General features: G+C 43.4%; 1 protein-coding gene across 2 annotated transcripts in view; it reads left to right on the forward strand.

Annotated features, from left to right (window-relative positions):
* Positions 1 to 935: 935 nt before the first annotated feature.
* DTX3 (deltex E3 ubiquitin ligase 3) overlaps positions 936 to 19,248 on the forward strand; it is a 145,160-nt gene continuing 126,847 nt past the window's right edge. For both annotated transcript variants that reach the window (XM_082248531.1, XM_082248530.1), the window contains exon 1: positions 936 to 1,042. The gene's annotated coding sequence lies outside the window, so the exon portion shown is untranslated. The remainder of the gene's footprint in view (positions 1,043 to 19,248) is intronic.

The following is a 19,248-nucleotide window of genomic DNA, read 5'->3' on the forward strand; positions in this document are numbered from 1 at the left end:
TTATTGGCCCGGCAGCGGAGGAAGGAGCCAAAATTTTGAGGGATGGCGCTGTGCCGTTGTCTCCCGGAAGTGGGAAAGGGTACCTGTCAAAATCGGGTGCCCATTCCCCCCTCCCCCTGAAATGTAGCATATGAGCAGAAGCACCACTTTTGGGTGGAACTCCGTTTTAACTGGTCTGACTTGTGGCATGCGACTTGTGCTCTGAGGATCTGGAGGGGGAACCCCACGCCAAAATTGAAAGAAAAATTGGCTCTGGTATGTGTGTGTATGAATATGAGTTAGGAACCTTAGATCGTAAGCTCCTTGAGGGCAGGGACTGATGTGAATGTATCATATAAATGTAGAGCACTGCGTAACTTGGCATCGCTATATAAATACCTGTAATAAATAACATCATAAATAAAATCAGCATGTGCATTTCTTCTTAGTGGCAGTTGGTTCTCCAGGTGACCTTTGTTGGCAGTGTACCTGATGCCCCCTGATTACTGGCACCTGCTGCCCACTGCTCTCCTCAGTGCTCATCTTCCATGAGGGAAGGAACATGGCACTGAAGGCTGGCCTTCATGGTAATATGAGCACATGACAGGAAAAGCCGTTAGAAAGGAAATGCGGGGGCCAGGTGACAATACAGTCCCTGTCGTACAATGGTCTTAGCATGGCAGGTATGGTATGACAGGCACGGGCTATGTGGCACGGTTAGCATCCCCTGGCATTGTGTACAGGAGACTACAGTAGAATGCTGTTGCTGGGTTCCGTAGATCACTTTCGGTTTAGCAGAGATCAGGTTACGTCAAGCTGGGCTGTGCATTGTGTGGAAGTTCCCCCTCCCCCCCCAGGCTTCATCTATAAGAAACAATTTGTAATGTGAAAGTCCAGAGTGTGCAAGGAATAGAAACTGCTGCTGGTGCTTTGATTCTTCCTCTCATTTTTATGCCTATTTTTTTCCTCTCTTATTTCTTTGTGTTTTCTTTCCAGTTCATCGTCACTGTCAGTAGGATCTGTGGGAATTTCCAGCCGTGGAAGCTGCTCATGGAATCTCCAGGTAGGAAGTACACATTTATTTTGTTGTGACAATGGCACTTAGGAAGGCCTTATTGTGGCCTTTCTCCTATGTCAGTCGTCTGTAAAGGGCTTTTTATAATTCTTGCTATGTATATTAACCACTTCAGCTCCGGAAGGTTTTAACCCCTTCATGACCAGGTCATTTTTTTGCGATAGGGCACTGCGTTGCTTTAACTGACAAATGCACGGTCGTGGGACGCTGCACCCAAATAAAATTTGATGTCCTTCCCCCCACATATAGAGCTTACTTTTGGTGGTATTTGATCACCTCTGTGGATTATTTTTTTGCGCTATAAACAACAAAAGAATGACAATTTTGAAAACAAAACAAAACAATATTTTTTACTTATTGCTATAAAATATATTCAATAAAAAATGTAAAAAATCTAATTTCTTCAATTCAATTTAGGCCAATATGTATTCTGTTACATGTTTTTGGTAAAAAAAAAAAAAATCCCGATAAGCATATATTGATTGGTTTGCACAAAAATTATAATATCTACAATCTATGGAATAGATTTATGGACTTTTTATATTTTAAACTGTTTTTACTAGTAATGGCGGCGATCAGCAATTTTTAGCGGGACTGCGACATTACGGCGGACAAATCTGACACTAAGTGACACTTTTTGGGGAGCAGTGACACTAATATAGTGATAAGATCAGCAAAAAATGCACTGTCACTGTATAAATGACACTGGCACGGAAGGGGTTAACTTTATGGATGATCAAAAGGTTAAGTGTGTTCCTAGGGAGTGCTTTCTAACTGTGACTGGAGGAATACTGAGATCCGTGTTTCTGCTTCGAAGAAACACAAGATCTCCATTTTCCTCCCTCACAGAATGGCTGTCTACCTTGTTTACATAGGCAGACCGTCGTTCTGCCTCTCCTCTGAACGATCGGCGGGTCCCGGCGGCCATCGTCGCTGCCAGACCGGCCGATTGGCTCCCTCTGTGTCCAATCACAGCAGGAGCAAGGCTTCGGTGGAGCACGCGCGCGCCCCAGACCTGAAGATCTGAGTCACGTACAGGTATGTGATTTTGCGCTTAAGGGCCGTCCTGCAGTCCGCAGTATATGTACGTGGGGCAGTCCTTAAGCGGTTAAAATAAGGCAGCTGAATCTTTAATACAGCCAGATACCCACAGATATCTTTTAGACGTAGTTGTTCTACACTCTAGCTGAGTTGATCATCCAACCGTTGAAACATTTGCCAAAATTTATTAAGCCCGTTCAAAGAATTATTCATCCAAGGATCTTTGCTTGCCATTTGCCAAGCATCTGGACTTCCCGCTCTTCGATGGGAAATGGAAGCCTTTGTCTTATTTATAACACACACAACTGTTACATCTACTGGCATGACTAATGTTTACACCTTGTGGACCAAAGGTATAATGGGTATGCCCTGCATTATCTAAAGCAGTGGTGGTCAACTTAGTAAATATAAGGATCCCTAAAAATGTGGCCCCCTACATGTCCAGAGGGCGACGCAATAGCTTATTTTGTTTTTTAATTTGTCATTGATGCACTTTGTTTTAAGATGCGATCCCAGGAAAGCCCCCCACTCCCTTGGTGCAGTTCCCAGGATCACAATAAACAATCTCAGGATGGTGAGAGGTAGCAGATTAAATCATTAAGCCCTGGTTCACACTGATGTGATGTGGGAAACGCACAAGATTCGCTGTGTTTCCCCACATCGCACTCCAAAGCAATTGCACGGTGTCCATGAGATCAGCTGCGGGTGTCAATGTTAGACTAATGACACCCCAAAACAGATCGCAAAACACTGTTTGATTGCCAGAATCGCATCGCATTCAGGTGCGGGGAAAAAAGGGTCCTGCACCATTTTGGTGCAGAGGTGATGCGATTTGAGCCATGTGGTGCAATTCCTGTGCGAATCACATGCTGTGTTCTACGCGCACCAATGCGAATCCAGGCTGAATGTGTAATGGGATGGCAGACAGGACTTAACTCTAAATTTAGCTTATTCTAAATAAATGATGACACCACACACCAATCTGGAATTTAAAAGGCCGCGGCCGTTTAATGCTTGTTTAAACACTTTAAAAACATCAGTATACATAAAATTGACCCGATCACTACAATCCAGGTCAAACCAAATTATAATAACATCCAAGAAATATCCGTAACATTAACATCTTATAAAATGAACAATATCACCAACATTGTCCCCCTTTGCACTACGCAAAGGTGACCCTACAAGCAAAAACTGACCGCGACAAATAAAAGGGGATGGGGGGCAGGGAGACAGAAAGCTGGTAACTTGACACGAAGTTCTTTCTTGAGGTGAGTGATGGCTTATGAGAATGAGCCCCCTTTTATAACCCACAGGCAGGCTCTGGAAGGCGGGAAGAAGACAGGTTAGAACTGGTTGATAGCCTAAACTCCCTAGCTACATTGAAATCTCACTCCGATTGGGGCTTATTCTTACCAAACATAACCTCGTATGTCTAATCTACCCTAGCAACAGCTATGCCTATCTAAAACCCTTTTAAGATGGCTTCTTTAAAGTTTGAAATAGCCTGTCACCATCCCATCTAGAAAAAGGGGCTTATTCAAACCCCTTTTTCTTTACATGGGATGGCAGACAGGACTTAACTCTAAATTTAGCTTATTCTAAATAAATGATGACACCACACACCAATCTGGAATTTAAAAGGCCGCGGCCGTTTAATGCTTGTTTAAACACTTTAAAAACATCAGTATACATAAAATTGACCCGATCACTACAATCCAGGTCAAACCAAATTATAATAACATCCAAGAAATATCCAACAGACAGGAGGCTCACGCCCTCCTGTCACCACCCCACAACGCGGCCTTTTCAATACAGGTGCCCAGATTGGCATTGAAGATATCGAGTCCCAGATCGGATAAGTGAACGTCATCATGCCTATAAAAGTCGGTAATTCCACCTTCCGTCTCGCAATGTCTGAAAGAAAAGATGCCGACCCCGCCTAACAATTTGGCCAAAGCTTTGTTGATTCGCTTTCTAACCTTTTCAAGCGGCTTAAGATGACTATGCTTGAACCACACTAATCTGGGGATAATTTCAGAAAAAATAAACTTGGTTCCAGGATAGGCGGACCTGAGATAATTGAAGTCATCCCGAATTTTGAAAATAAGGTCAAGCGTTCTGAATTTCCCAATGTCGTTCCCCCTAGATGAATTAACATAACATCAGGTGGGGGAAGAACTTGTAGTAATTTGCAAATCTCGGGTAAGAATTCAGCCCAATGCATGCCCCGCTTACTAAACCACTTTACACGAAAAAATTGCGGGTCCAGACCAATATTCTCGGAATAGCATTGTCTCCTAGCTCTTGCTCGGGCCCAGTGTATAAAAGAGTGGCCAACGATCCAGATCGACAAGCATTGGGGCCCTGGAATATCAATGACAAGCGTTAGGTCGAATGTAAGTACGATAGGCGTCCGTCTTCCATCTACCTATATTCTTCAATACCTGAGCATTAACCCCTAACCTAGCAGCTTCTGTGGCAGCCCCAATTCTAAAGGAGTGAGATGATAAACGATAGTGATCCATTTGCAGGAACTTCACACATTTTTTCAAAACTGCATCAAACTGATATTTAGTTAAACTTTTACTGTTCTGGTGAACAAACAAAGATCCATCCTCGATCGACCTGATCGACAAAAAACGTTTTAACAATAAAACTGGGCATATACCTGAAACCGCATACTGGTGTAAATGAACCCCCTTACCAACACCAAGTTGATCAGTCTTGGAAGAGCGCAGCAAAAGACTGATTGATGAAATATGGGTCTTAACATCGGAAAATTTCAGGCCGGAATTGCCATACCTGTCATCATGAATGAGTTCGGATATCCTCAGTGCCGCAAAGAACATAATCGAAAAAACTGCCTTGAACATATCCGACTCGTAATTGGAAAAACATACATGCTTGGTGGCATAACACAACTTTCCTAAAAGGTAAGGGGTAATAGCCTCCCTGCGATCAGGGCGCCAATTCGTCTTGCGATAGCCTTTTAAAGCCTGTCGCACTGAAAAAAAGGAAGAACAAGGTAGATGATTCTCCAATTTAACGAAAAAAGAAACACCCGCTAATAATTTGTTAATGTGGGACCATGAGTACCGTTTGTGGAACAAAGAATTCAAAAAGGATAAAACCAAACCCTCAGAAAAACGACCATGCGGTTCGCCAATCGAAGATAAGTGAGATTTCCAAAGATCCCAGGCCGATTGATATCCGGCCAGTGTGGACGGAGCGAGCGAAACCGCGATATTGTGAACGACCAAATTTAAACTATGCCCCAAAGCCGATCTGGATAATGACAACCCGTCTGGTCCGCGTCCGGAAACAGCAGAAAAAAACGCTCCATCTGCAGACGAGATAAAGAGTCTGCCACACAGTTGTCCTTACCAGGCACAAAAGTAGCCTTGATCCATATGTTCAAACGCAAACATTTGGATACAAGGTACCGCAATAATTTAATGACAGGTGGGGATCTGTAAGAAAGACAATTAATCGCAAACATCACCCCTTTATTGTCCGTTCTAACCAGAATATGTTTATTTCTAAAATGGGGACCCCAAATTTCGAGTGCAACCACAATTGGGAAAAGCTCCAACAATACACTGTTGCAAGTGTAACCCAACTGCTGCCATCTGTCAGGCTAAGAATCAGCGCACCAGTGAGTGCGCCAAATGGCGGCGAAACCCACCGAGCCCGCCGAGTCCATGAACAGACAGAAATCCTGGTCAGTGATAAATTCCTCCTGCCAGATTGCTTGCCCGTTAAAATAAAGTAAAAACTGTAACCATACCAGCATGTCCTCCTTAATTTCAGAGGACAATCGAATGTGTGAAGAGGGCGATTTTAAACCAGAAATCATTGCATATAATTTCCGTGAAAACAACGTACTGAAGGGTATGATCCGGGAGGCAAACGCTAACAGGCCTAACAATGACTGCATTTCTTTCAACGTCGTCTTTTTCCTGCGAATCATCATAATCAAGCAGTTCTGCAACTTTTCAACTTTCTCCTGTGGTAATCTAAATTCCATTAAAATTGTATCAATAGTGATAACCAGAAATTGTACACTGGTTGAAGGCCACTCCGTTTTTTCATGTGCCAAAGGAATCCCAAATTGTTCACACACACCAAAGAATGTTTCAAGCAGATGTAAACAGTCAGTGGACTCCGCCCGACCCATGAACAAAAAATCGTCCAAACAGTGGACAATACAAGATAAACCAGCTTTGGAGGATACTACCCACTCTAAAAAAGTAGAAAAGCATTCAAAATAAAAGCATGATAGGGAACAACCCATAGGAAGACATTTATCGAAAAAATAATGATTCAAAAAGAAAAAACCGAGGGAATTAAAAGAATCGGGGTAAACTGGCAGTAAACGAAACGCAGATTTGATATCAGTTTTTGCTAGAAGCGCACCTTTTCCCAATTTCCTCAAGATCACCAAAGCATCCTCAAAAGAGGAATATTGAACAGAAGCAGCATCCTCGCTAATCTCATCATTCAACGACCCCCCAGAGGGGAACAACAAATGATGGATAAGGCGATAAGTATTGGGTTCCTTCTTCTGAACTATGCCCAGTGGTGATATCCTGAAATTAGGAAACGGGGGGGGGGGGGGGAATCAAAAGGACCCGCAAACCTACCTGCAGACAATTCCTTATTTATTTTCTTGACTACTATGTCCTCAAGGTGACCAACAGACTTAAGATTATTTACAACCGTACAACCAAAACCAGTAAAAGAAGGTAAATAAAACCCATTAGTAAACCCCTCAGCCACTAGGGTGGCCTTCACCCTGTCGGGGAATTGTTGAAGCCACGGCAACATTTCGTGTACTTTCACCGGTGTTATGGCTTTTTGAAAAATTCCCTGTCTGTTGCGCACTGTGCATTTTCTTGAAACACTTTGCAATTGGGTTGGACCCTGCGCAGAAAGCACATTCATGCTTGTATTTGCATGTCCCCGGCCACTTGCACTGTGAATCATTGTATGAAAAACAGACTCCTTTACGAAAGGAAGGAGCAGGGGGCTGCTGCTGTGATCCTGAAAAAGCTTGTCTGCTAAAATTGGACCTTTATGGCAGAAAAAGATCCAGCCAAAGGCTGACGTCCTTAACTCCCCACTTTAGTTTTTGTTGAACTGCCAACTTCTGACGGAAAGCTACGTCCTATGAAAACCAAGCCGTACCGCCAAAGTTTTTGTAAGCTTCTAGAATAATGTCTAAATGCTGAAACAACCCAATACTTCTGGAAGGGTGTTTCTCGCACATCACAGCAGCATAGATAAGAAATGCCTGCAACCAATTATTAACATTTTTAGTTACTGGGCGTCTCCTTTCCTCCTCCTCCTTTCTATCACCTTTAGACACAAACTCTTTCACAGACGGAAGCAGAGAAAGCAAGTCTATAAATTTACCACTCCATATTTTTTCTTTTATGGAATCTGACAGATGGTATCCTAAAGGCGACAATTCGCATGTAAGTGCTTCCCTAAGACAGGTCTCGGGAAGATTCTGTGTCTTAGCCAAGGTGACAGAAGCAGGAGGAACAGGAGGAGAACCAATGCTAGGGACAGGATTACTAACTGGCGATTGCATGTTAATAGCTAAAAGTCCACTAGATGGCGCCCACACATCCAGAGGAGTGAATCATGCACAACATTTGAAACAGCAGATACAGGCATAGTAACCATAGGGGTGGTAGATACAGGTACAGCGGATGAAGGAGCGTTAGAATGTAAAATAGCCTGAAAGTTAGTGAGAAAACCCTGAAATAAATCGGTTAATGCACTGGTGGCTGTCTGTGCAGAAGATTCCACCTCCCTGGAAGCATTGCCCGCCATACCCGAGTATTGAGGATCTAAACGGGCTGGACTACGTGACCCCATCAGAGTAGCCTGCAAAGTAGAAGCCCTGTTAATCTCACCTTGCCCCCGGATGGGCGGATGATCTGGAACCCGTAGACGCCGATCCGCTGCCGCTGGACCTCCGGCGGTGTGAGAGGCAGGCCTGCCTCTCTCTGCTCCCCGAGATGACAGACGTGCCGTCTGTCCTCGCTCCGGTCCGGCGTCGTTGGATGGCGAGAACCGGCGGCGTGGAGCCCGCCTCCTCTTCCCCGGGACGGCATCCTCCCTGGAACGTCCGCGCGAACCGCACCTGCGCAGGTCATCTGTTCGCTCTTCTTCTTCTGGAACCGGTGACGGCGATGACCTCCGCCGCTGACGACTTCCGCTCCGCGACTTGACCCGGCGACCGGCTCCGTCACAGGTGAGGGACGAACGGCATCTTCCGGCGGCGCATCTTGACCCGCGGCGAACAGCATGGCTAGACATCGCTTGATCCATTCTTCGGCCCCTTCTTCACCGGCCCGCTCGATGAGACGACGGAGAAGACTCATTTCAACGAAGGCAACAGAAGACCGGTATCGTTGACACGAAGGTCCCTCTTGTGTTGGGTGAAATAGCAAGCTGGTAAAGTCCACGAAGCGCACGAAGCTCTGCCTTGATGTGACAGAAAGCTGGTAACTTGACACAAAGTTCTTTCTTGAGGTGAGTGATGGCTTATGAGAATGAGCCCCCTTTTATAACCCACAGGCAGGCTCTGGAAGGCGGGAAGAAGACAGGTTAGAACTGGTTGATAGCCTAAACTCCCTAGCTACATTGAAATCTCACTCCGATTGGGGCTTATTCTAACCAAACATAACCTTGTATGTCTAATCTACCCTAGCAACAGCTATGCCTATCTAAAACCCTTTTAAGATGGCTTCTTTAAAGTTTGAAATAGCCTGTCACCATCCCATCTAGAAAAAGGGGCTTATTCAAACCCCTTTTTCTTTACACTTTAATATACATTATAAAAATTGCATAAAGCCAGCAATATAATGTGTGATTTTTCATGTCATGCAGCAAATTCAAGTTTATCTTGTGATAAGAGTAGAGGGCAGAGTATGGTTTAATAATAATAATGGAGGTAATAATAATAATTCACAGTATTGTGGGTGGGTGCAGGTGCTGAAATCTTACCTGTACCCAAACTGGCAACTACCCGCAGCCAAAATGTACTGCTTTTTAAAAATGCAAAGAGCTGCCATTCAATTTTAACCACTTGCCGACCGCTCACAGTGATACTAATGCGGGAAGGACAGCTCCCCTGGGTCCAGCGACGTAGACCTATGTCGATGGACTCCTAGTAATCTCGGCGGCGCGCGCGCCGCCAGTGGCTCGCTTCCGCTGTGTGAGTCGGGCTGGAGGAGGAGAGGCGGCCATTGCCGAGGAAAGTGTTAGAAGATCCGCCTGCTTGTGTAAACAAAGCAGGCGATTCTTCTCTGTGACAGAGAGGAGGAGATCACAGGATTCAGCATAGCAAAAAATCAATAAACAATAAATATGGCCTGGTCAGGAAGGGAGTAAAATCTTCCGGTCTTAAAGTGGATAAAAATACGCTCATTGAGAATTTTTTTGTCAAAGACATGTAGCTAAATACATTTTGGCCTAAATATATGCCAAAAATTTAATATATTGGATATTTTTTAACAGTCAAAGTAGAAAATGTAAATTTTTCGCAAAATTTTCGCTCTTTTTTTTATTAATATTGCAAAAAATAAAAAGCGCAGAGGTGATCAAATACAATGAAAAGAAAGCTCTGTTAAAAAAAAGTGGCCTGGTCATTGAGCAGCAAAATTTTCTGGTCTTAAAGTGGTTAATCTCATCCCCATGCATCTAAAAAGTCAGCATGTTTGTGGGAACCACCGGGAAATCACATGGTGCAAAAGCACCATGCAATTTCACAGGCACTGCGTTTTAAAAATGGTGCATGAAAGGCAGAAACAACAGGCAGTTCCAATTAAATGGGCTGCCGTGCTCACCCAAACATGACTCGCAGAACCAGAATAGTGTGAACCAGGCTTTACGCCTGTCTCAGAAATCTCAAAATGATGCAAACCTTCTGTTTTTCTATGTTGCATAACTGCAAAAATGTGGAGGCTGCCCATCAATATAACCTGTTTAGCAACACTTCTAGTTATGTCACTGTCCCCAAACTAATGATAGTCATAAATGCTTTGATAAATTATCAATTTATTTTCCAATTAACCTCTCCTCATGGTAATAATGGGTCAATAGCTGCCAAAACAAATGATAGATTTATCACACACACGGAAGTGGAATTCGACCGATAATTTGAAAATACGATCATAAGTTATCCATTGTTTCTCTGTTTCCAGGAAGCAACCTCATAATCTGATTGATTGAAGTACAGTGCCTTGAAAAAGTATTCATACCCCTTGCAATTTTCCACATTTTGTCATGTTACGACCAAAATCGTAAATATATTTTATCAGGATTTTATGTGATAGAACAAAACAAAGTGGCACATAATTGTGAAATGAAAGGAAAATGATAAATGGTTTTTAACATTATTTACAAATAAATATCTGAAAAGTGTGGCGTGCATTTGTATTCAGCCCCCTTTACTCTGATACCCCTAACTAAAATCTAGTTAAACCAATTGCCTTCAGAAGTCATCTAATTAGTAAATCTAGTCCACCTGTGTATAATTTTTTTTTTTTTTAAATATTTTATTTAGGTAAGTCAGGATAAGGCACATGCAAACCAGTACAATAATTGTGCAAAACAGCAATGCATCCAAAGAACTTTATATCAGAACATGTGGATTCAGTAAGACATAACCGGAGTTCTAAAAACAAATGTGGAGTGCATGGAGTTGCCCACATCCCCAACTATTTTATGTAGAAACAGAAAGGAAAGAAGAAAGTAGAGAAAACCTGAAAGAGAGAGCGAAAGGGAAAAAAAAACAAGGAGGTAGGTGGGAGAAGGGAAGGAAGGGGTAAGGGAAGAGGGGGGGGGGGTGATCGTAGCAAGGGATAACCACCAGGGCTATGAATCAATAGAGTCAATTACATATGAGGGGGGTGGGGGGAGGCAACAGTGTGTGTATGAGTTAGCAACGGGGGGGAGACCTCCATCCCCAACTGCCTGTTCGGCCCTAGCCCCTCCTCCCCAAAGCTATCAGTGTACCAACGCAATGCCCTCATCCGAGAGAATGAATACGTTCCAGAAATCCCAGGTTTTATGTTGCTGCTCACTCTTGTGTTGCGTGGGGTTAGTACCAAATCCTCCATCCTATTCATATCTTCCACCCGCCGGAGCCATTGTGCAACAGTAGGCTGACATTGATCTTTCCAAAGGGGGGAATTCAGGCTTTTGCGGCATTCAATAAATGTCGAAGGACGGATTTTTTGTAGTGTCGAACAGTTATATCAGATACGTGGAGGAGGAAAAAGGCTGGGTCATCAGGTATAAAAATAGTCTGTAAACATTTGAGTGATGGTTTTAACAGCAGACCAGTACTGCCGTAGGCCAGGGCAGTCCCAGAAAATATGAAGCAGTGTCCCACAGTCCCCCCGACACCTTCAACAACAGTCAGAGGTGTTGGGATAATATTTGTGTAATTGGTGGGGGGGTGAGATACCATCTGGTCAACAGTTTGAAATTGGTTTCCTGAAGTTTTGTGCAGATGGAAGATCTAAGGGAAAGTTTACCAATATTTCTCACTTGAACCGCAGAGAATTTGCGATGCAGCTCAGATTCCCACAGTCTGATGTGCGGTAGGGAGGGTTGTTCCTGTATAAAAAAAAAACAGACCATAAGTCTTGGAAAGAGAGCTCGGCAGAAAGCCCGCATCAGAACAGTATTCCTCAAAGGTGGTCAACTGTCGAGCAGTTTGTAGGGTTGGGAAGAGATTGCAGAAAATGATGTAGCTGTAAAGCTTGCCAAAAAGGGAGCTTATAAGGACCAATAGAGCTAGTTAGTTCCTCAAGGGAGGGCCATTTACCCGAGCAGAGGAACTGGGAGGCCCGGCTACTGCCCGAGGTGTTTGGAGCCAGGAATGGGGGGGGAGGAAAGACCCGGTGGGAAGCCGGGATTACCAATGACAAGATGCAATGGGGACGTCGGGGTCATGAGAAAATGTTTCAAACCCACTCCATAGTCAATCGGTAACGTGGTCCCCAAAATTGGATGATGCTTCAATCTCGGGGGTAGGCACGGAAAGCACCACAGCCCGGTCCTCAACGGAATCGTCGTTTGTGCCTGTTCTATGCGTATCCATAGTTTAAGGTTGTGATGGCGGCTCCAATCAATGACCCTGCTAAGGTGAGTCGCCTGGTAATATTTCCAGATGTCGGGGAGGGCCAAGCCCCCCTGATCTTTAGGTAAGGTCAGGAGTGAACGGGCGAGCCGGGGCTTCTTATTTGCCCAAACAAAGCTCCAAAAAAGGGAGTGTACTAGCTTGAAGTAAAGAGGGGGCATCTTAAATCAGAAGCGCTCTCAGCAAGTAGAAGTGTTTCAGGAGAATACACATCTTGAGCAAGTTGCACCTCCCAAACCAAAAGTGTAGCCCTACATGCCAATTCTGCAGCAAGGAGCGGGTGGCGGCCACTGGGGGTGGGGGAATTAAAATCATACGCTCTGGACAGTGTAGGGGAATTAGAGTTCCTAAATATATCAGAGCGGTCTCCGTCCATCTAAAACTGAAGCTTGATCAGAGAGTCCCCAAAAGACGGGGGTGATCCCCACACCCATGGCTTCAGACTTGTTGAAATTAATCTTCAAGTTAGAGAGGGCACCATAGTATTCAAATTCCCGCAGGAGATTTGGGAGAGAAACCACCGGATTTGTCAAGGTAAAGAGCCGTCCGCGTATCCAGAGATTTTATATTGGTCATCACTGAAAGATAGGCCCTAGATGTCAGGATTAAGACGAACTCTACATAAAAACGGATCTAGAGAAAGCGCAAAAAGGAAGGGAGACAAGGCACATCCCTGTCTCGTTCCATTACCAATACTGAATGCATCAGAAAGTACACCGTTGGCCTTAACCCAGGCCGTGGAGTCAGAGTAAACGCCGCTAGATATCCAGTTCTCCGATGTGCTGGAGAACTGAGAACATAAACCTCCAGTTAACCCGTTCAAACGCTTTCTCTGCATCCGTGCTGAGATTGCCGGGGTGTGAGTCTCATTAACCAAGTGTATTAAATTCAGGACTTTGGTAGTGTTGTCCCTAGCCTCTCTCCCGGGGATAAAACCCACCTGGTCGAGATGCACCACCGCTGTGAGGTGAGAGGCAAGACGAGTCGCCAGAATCTTTGTGAAGACCTTCAAATCAATGTTTAAAAAGCGATATAGGTCTGTAGCTGCCACATGAGGTGGGATCTTTCCCATCCTTCGGGATGACAGAAATATGAGCCATCAACGTGTCTCTGGGAAACACTGTGTAATTACACACAGAGTTGAAAAAATTCACCAGATGGGGGCCTAAGATCGGGAGAAGGGTTCATTAGTATTGAAGGGTAAAGCCATCCGGTCCAGGGGCCTTTCCCGATTGCATTCCTCCCATGACCTTCTGCAGTTCCTTCAGAGTAATCGGAATACCCAAAGATGCGCCAACCTCCACCTGTGTATAATTTAATCTCAGTATAAATAGAGCTGTTCTGTGAAGCCCTCAGAGGTTTGTTAGTTAACCTTAGTGAACAAACAGCATCATGAAGGCCAAGAAACATACCAGACAGGTCAGGGATAAAAGTTGTGGAGAAGTTTAAAGCAGAGTTAGGTTTAAAAAAAAACAAAGAGTCTGGCACAACTGCAAACCTTCCAAGACATGGCTGTCCACCTAAACTCACAGGCAGGGCAAGGAGAACATTAAAGCCAAGAGGCCCATGGTAACTTTGGAGGAGCTGCAGAGATCCACAGCTCAGGTGGGAGAATCTTTTCACGGGACAACTATTAGTCCTGCACTCTACAAATCTGGCCTTTATGGAAAAGTGGCAAGAAGAAAGCCATTGTTGAAAGAAAGCCATAAGAAATCCCGTTTGAAGTTTAGGAGAAGCTATGTGGGGGGACACAATAAACATGTGGAAGATGAGGCTTTGGTCAGAGGAGACCAAAATTGAACTTTTTGGCCTAAAAGCAAAACGCTGTGTGTGGTGGAAGACTAATACTGCACATCACCCTGAACACACATCCCCACCATGGAACATGGTGATGGCAGAATTATGTTGTGGGGATGCTTTTCTTCAGCAGGGACAGGGAAGCTGGCCAGAGTTGATGGGAAGATGAATGGTGCCAAATACAGGTCAATTTTAGAAGAAAACCTGTTTGAGTCTGCAAAAGACTAGAGACTGGGGTGGAGGTTCACCTTCCAGCAGGACAACGACCTTAAACATACAGCCAGAGCTACAATGGAATGGCTTGGATCTAAGCATAATCATGTGTTAGAATGGTCCTGTCAAAATCCAGACCTAAATCCAATTAAGAATCTGTGGCAATAATTGAAAATTGCTGTTCACAGATGCTTTCTATCCAATCTGACAGAGCTTGAGCTATTTTGCAAGGAAGAATGTGCAAAAATGTCACTTTCTAGATGTGCAAAACTGGTAGAGAGATATACCCAAAAAGACTAGCGGCGAACGTTGGTTCTACAAAATATTGACTCAGGGGGGCTGAATACAAATGCACGTCACGCTTTTCAGATAAAGTAAAACCTTGGATTGCAAGCATAATTTGTTCTGGAAACATGGTTGTAAACCAAAGCACTCTTAAATCAAAGCAAATTTCCCCATAAGAAATAATGGAAACTCACATGATTTGTTCCACAACTATTTATTCATATAAAAATGATTACAGCAATACAAAATACAGTATAAAGTGTACTGTAAAAATAAAACAAATTAACCTGCACTTTGCCTTTGAAAAGAATTGGGGCTGGTGTGCTGTGTGTATTGTGTAGGACGTCTATCACTAACTTTAACAAGGAACCTATTCAATGACACTTGCCTTTATCTCCTTTTGAGGATTTGGCGGAAATGTTGTACTGTATACCTTCATTAAATTCAATCATATTGCTACACTTAGAGGCACAAAAAACACAAAGAACATAAAGAGCAGCGTCATTTAAGTGTAGAAGAATCACAGTTTTAATGTAAAAAAAGTAGAATGACACAATGTTAAAAACAATATCCCACTTTACCACTTGCCGACCGCCAGCAGTACATATACTGCGGCAAGTCAGCTCTGTCCCGCGATATGATGAAACTTTACGTCGTTTCGCGGGACCGCTAGCAAGGGGCGCGTGCCGATTGCTTACAGGGGGGAGCCAATCAGCAGGTCTGGTGGCCGCAATTGCTGCCGGTCACCCGGGATTGCCGCCAGGCACCCGCGATCGCTCCCCGTGGAAACAGAACAGCAGTCTGCCGTTGTAAACATGGCAGACCGCTGTTCTGTCAGTTATGAACACAGGGATCTTGTGTTCCTCTTATTTAGGAACACAGGTCTCTGTGTTCATGCAGCAAGCCCATCCCCCTCACAGCTAGAAAGCATCCCCTAGGGACACATTTAACCCTTTGATTGCCCGTGGCGTTAACCCCTTCCCTGTCAGCGCCATTACATTAGTACAGTAACAGTGCATATTTTAGCACTGATTATTGCAGTAATGTCACTGGTCCCCCCAAAAGTGTCAAAAATGTCAGTTAGGTGTCTGATCTGTCCACCGCATTGTCGCAGGCCCGCAAAAAATCGCTGATCGCTGCCATTATTAGTAAAAAAATAATAAATTCAAAATAACATAAATCATTCCCCTAGTTTGTAGACATGATAATCTTTGTGCAAACCAATCAAAACACGCTTATTGGGATTTTTTTTTTTTACCAAAAATATGTAGCAGAATACAAATTGGCCTAAAATGATGAAAAAATTTTTTTTTATTTTTTTTTATTGGAAATGTTATATAGCAGAAAGTAAAAAATAAATTGTTTTTTTTTTCAGAATTGTCGCCATTTTTTTTTTGTTTATAGCGCAAAAAAATAATAATTTTCTGCCCTTGGCAATCGTCTAAATCTATTGAAAGGCAAGTGATAGCTATTCAATTGGCTCCTGATTTGATTTTTTTTTTCCATTCCATTTTGATCAAATTGCACTTTGATTGGATAATAAAAGTTATCGAAGAGTGTATTTCCACCATTACATGCATACCTGAAATTTGGAAAGACCTGCATTTCCCTGCAAGCACATTATGTTTAAAAGTTTTGCAAAATAGATTGAAAAAAGAGAATGGTCGCTTGAAACAATAGAACTCATGGCTTGTGTATTCTAACGAACAAAAAAATGTTGCACACAGCAACCAGTCAGAATCTTTATTTAATTGTCACCTCTGTTCTGAAAAGATGACATTTGAAGTTTGCTCACATACTTATGCAGACATAGGTCTGTAGGGATGTTTTATTACATAGTTATGTAAACTATGTAATTTTAATTAAAACACCACTCCATCTAGTTGAACCTGAGAGTGTCTGTGTGTATTTGTCTACTGTTTCCATATCCCTGTACATTGTGTTCTCTAAAAAACACATCTAAGGCCCCATTCCCACTTGTGCGACTTTTCATGCAACTTTGGAGCCCGAACTCGCATGACAAGTCGCACCCCATGTTTCCCTATGATAACCATGCATATCTGTGCGACTTCAAGTCGCAGCCACTTTAAAGTAGTTCCTGCGCTATACTGGTCCAACTTTCCTGCGACTTGAGGTCCATAGACCTCAATATAAACCCTCAAAAGTCACATAAAAGTCACACCTGCATGCCATAGATGCGATTTGGGTGCGGCTTGTATGCGACTTGTGAAAAGAATCCCGGCAATGGAAAAAAGATGTGGCCCCCCCAAAAAAAATCCATACCAGACCCTTATCTGAGCATACAGCTTGTCAGGTCAAGAAAGAGGGGGGGGTGAGTGAGCGGCCCCTGAACCATACCAGAGCAAGGTGCTCCTTCCAATGTTGAGGGCATGTGGCCTGGTATGGTTAAGGAGGGGGGGCACACGCTAGTCCCTCCTCCCCCCCCCCCCTTCCGCTGCATGCTCGGATAAGGGCCTGGTATAGATTTTGGGGGGGGGAACCCCAGCTGGGTTTTTTTCTTTTCAATGTTGGCATTCTTTTTTTACATTCAGCTGTCAGTGGGGTGACCGGCTTCCCGGCCCGCTCCTTAACAACCAGCTATTCTTCTTACACAGTTCAAATCGGTCGATCAATTTTTGACCGATGCAAATTCAAATCATTCTGAAAATTTGGAATTCAGTAGAAAATAAAGAAACCAAACGGAACTAAATGTTTTTCTGTTCTGCACATAGTTACATAGTAGTTAGGATTGAATAAAGACAGCAGTCCATCCAGTTCAACCTGTGTAGGTGTGTGTGTGTGTCAGTGACGATATTCATTTCCCATATTCCTGAATATTGTGTTCTTTGAAATGCACGTCCAAGAGTCTTTTAAAAGTATTGATACTCCCCGCTGATAACTGCAATTGTGGAGGAGAGTTCCATATTCCTACCGCCCTGACAGTGAAAAACTCCTTACGCAGCTTAAGGTTAAACCTCTTCTCCTCTATTCTCATTGTGTGGTCACGTATCCTCTTGCACTTTTAGACTAAATCGTTAATTTCCTATGCTGGGATTGCCATTGAGGTATTTGTAAATCGCTATCATGTCCCCTCTCAGGTGTATTTTCTCCAGGGAGAATAAATTAAGTGCTTGTAATTGCTCCTCGTAATTAAGGTCTTCCAATCCCCTAATTCGTTTAGTTGCCCTTCTTTGGACTCTTTCCAGTTCCAGCATGTCCCTTCTGAGGATCGGTGACCAGAACTGGACAGAATACTCCAGATGTGGCCAGACCAGAGTTTTATAAAGTGACAGGGTTATAGTTTTATCTCTGGAATATATCCCCCTTCTTTATGCATGCTTATATTCTGCCAGCTTTGGCAGCTTTAGCATGACATTGCATGCTATTGCTTAGCTTATCTTCCACTTGGACCCCTAGATCTTTCTCCATCCTTGATTCCCCCATAGGTTCCCCCCTAGTGAGTAGTTTTCATTTATGTTTTTGGCCCCCAAGTGCATTACTTTACATTTCTCCATTTTAAACCTCATTTGCCCCATGTTGTTGCACACTCTGTTATTTTGTTTAGGTCATTCTGTAAGATTTCTATGTCCTGATGTGAAGTTCTTGCCTTGCCTATTTTTGTGTCATCTGCGAAAACTGAGATTGAACTAATAATCCCATCCTCTATATTATTTATGAATAAATTGAACAGAATTGTTCCCAGGATAGAGCCTTTTGGTACCGTACTTACCACTCCAGACCAGACCAGAGTACACGTTATTTATCACCACCCTTTGGACACGTCCCTGTAACCAGTTTCTATCCAAGAACAAACCTTGTGGTCGATGCCTGCAGTCCTTAGCTTGTAGACTAAGTGTTTATGGGGAATTGTATCGAATGCCTTCGCAAAATCCAGATACACCACATCAACAGGCCTCCCCCTGTCTAGTTCACTGTTCACCTCCTCGTAGAATGTTAACAGATTGGTCTGGCAAGAACGTCCCTTTGTAAACCCATGCTGATTACTACTAATGATACTGTTGTCCTCAGAAAATTCTTGGATATAGTCCCTTATCATCCCCTCCAATATTTTACATACTATTGATGTCAGGCTGACTGGACTGTAGTTTCCTGGTATAAGTCTCTGCCCTTTTTTGAATATTGGTATCACATTGGCTTTCCTCCAGTCAGCTGGTACAGTTTCTGTCCGTATACTGTCCACAAAGATTAGGAACAACAGTTGAGTACTCTCGGGTGTAAGTCATCTGGTCCTGGTGATTTATTTGCGTTATTCTTATCAAGTCTTTCCTTGATTCCTGCCTCTGTTAGCCTCAGCGGTATGTCTTGTGATGTGCTGCTAACAATACTGTCGTGGTCAGTATACCCCTCCTTTTCTTGTGTAAAAACCGAGGAGAAGAAAGCATTTAGTACAGTTCCCTGTACTGTCATCTGTAACCATTCTCCCTTCATCATTATTTATGTGTGCAACGTGCTCTGATCTCGCTTTTTTACTATTAATATATCTAAATAATTTCTTACTAAATTTTCTTACTCTCCTCTGCTATGTGTGTCTCGTAGTCTTTTTTAGCCACCCTGATTTTGTTTTTACATTTCTTGTTACATTCCTTATATTGTTGGAAAGCTGACAGTGCCCTCTCCATTTTTATATTTCTTAACGGCCATTTTTTTTCTCTAATAAGAATTTTTACTT

This window comes from Pelophylax lessonae (assembly GCF_965119305.1).
Source record: "Pelophylax lessonae genome assembly, chromosome: 2".
NCBI lineage: Eukaryota > Metazoa > Chordata > Amphibia > Anura > Ranidae > Pelophylax > Pelophylax lessonae.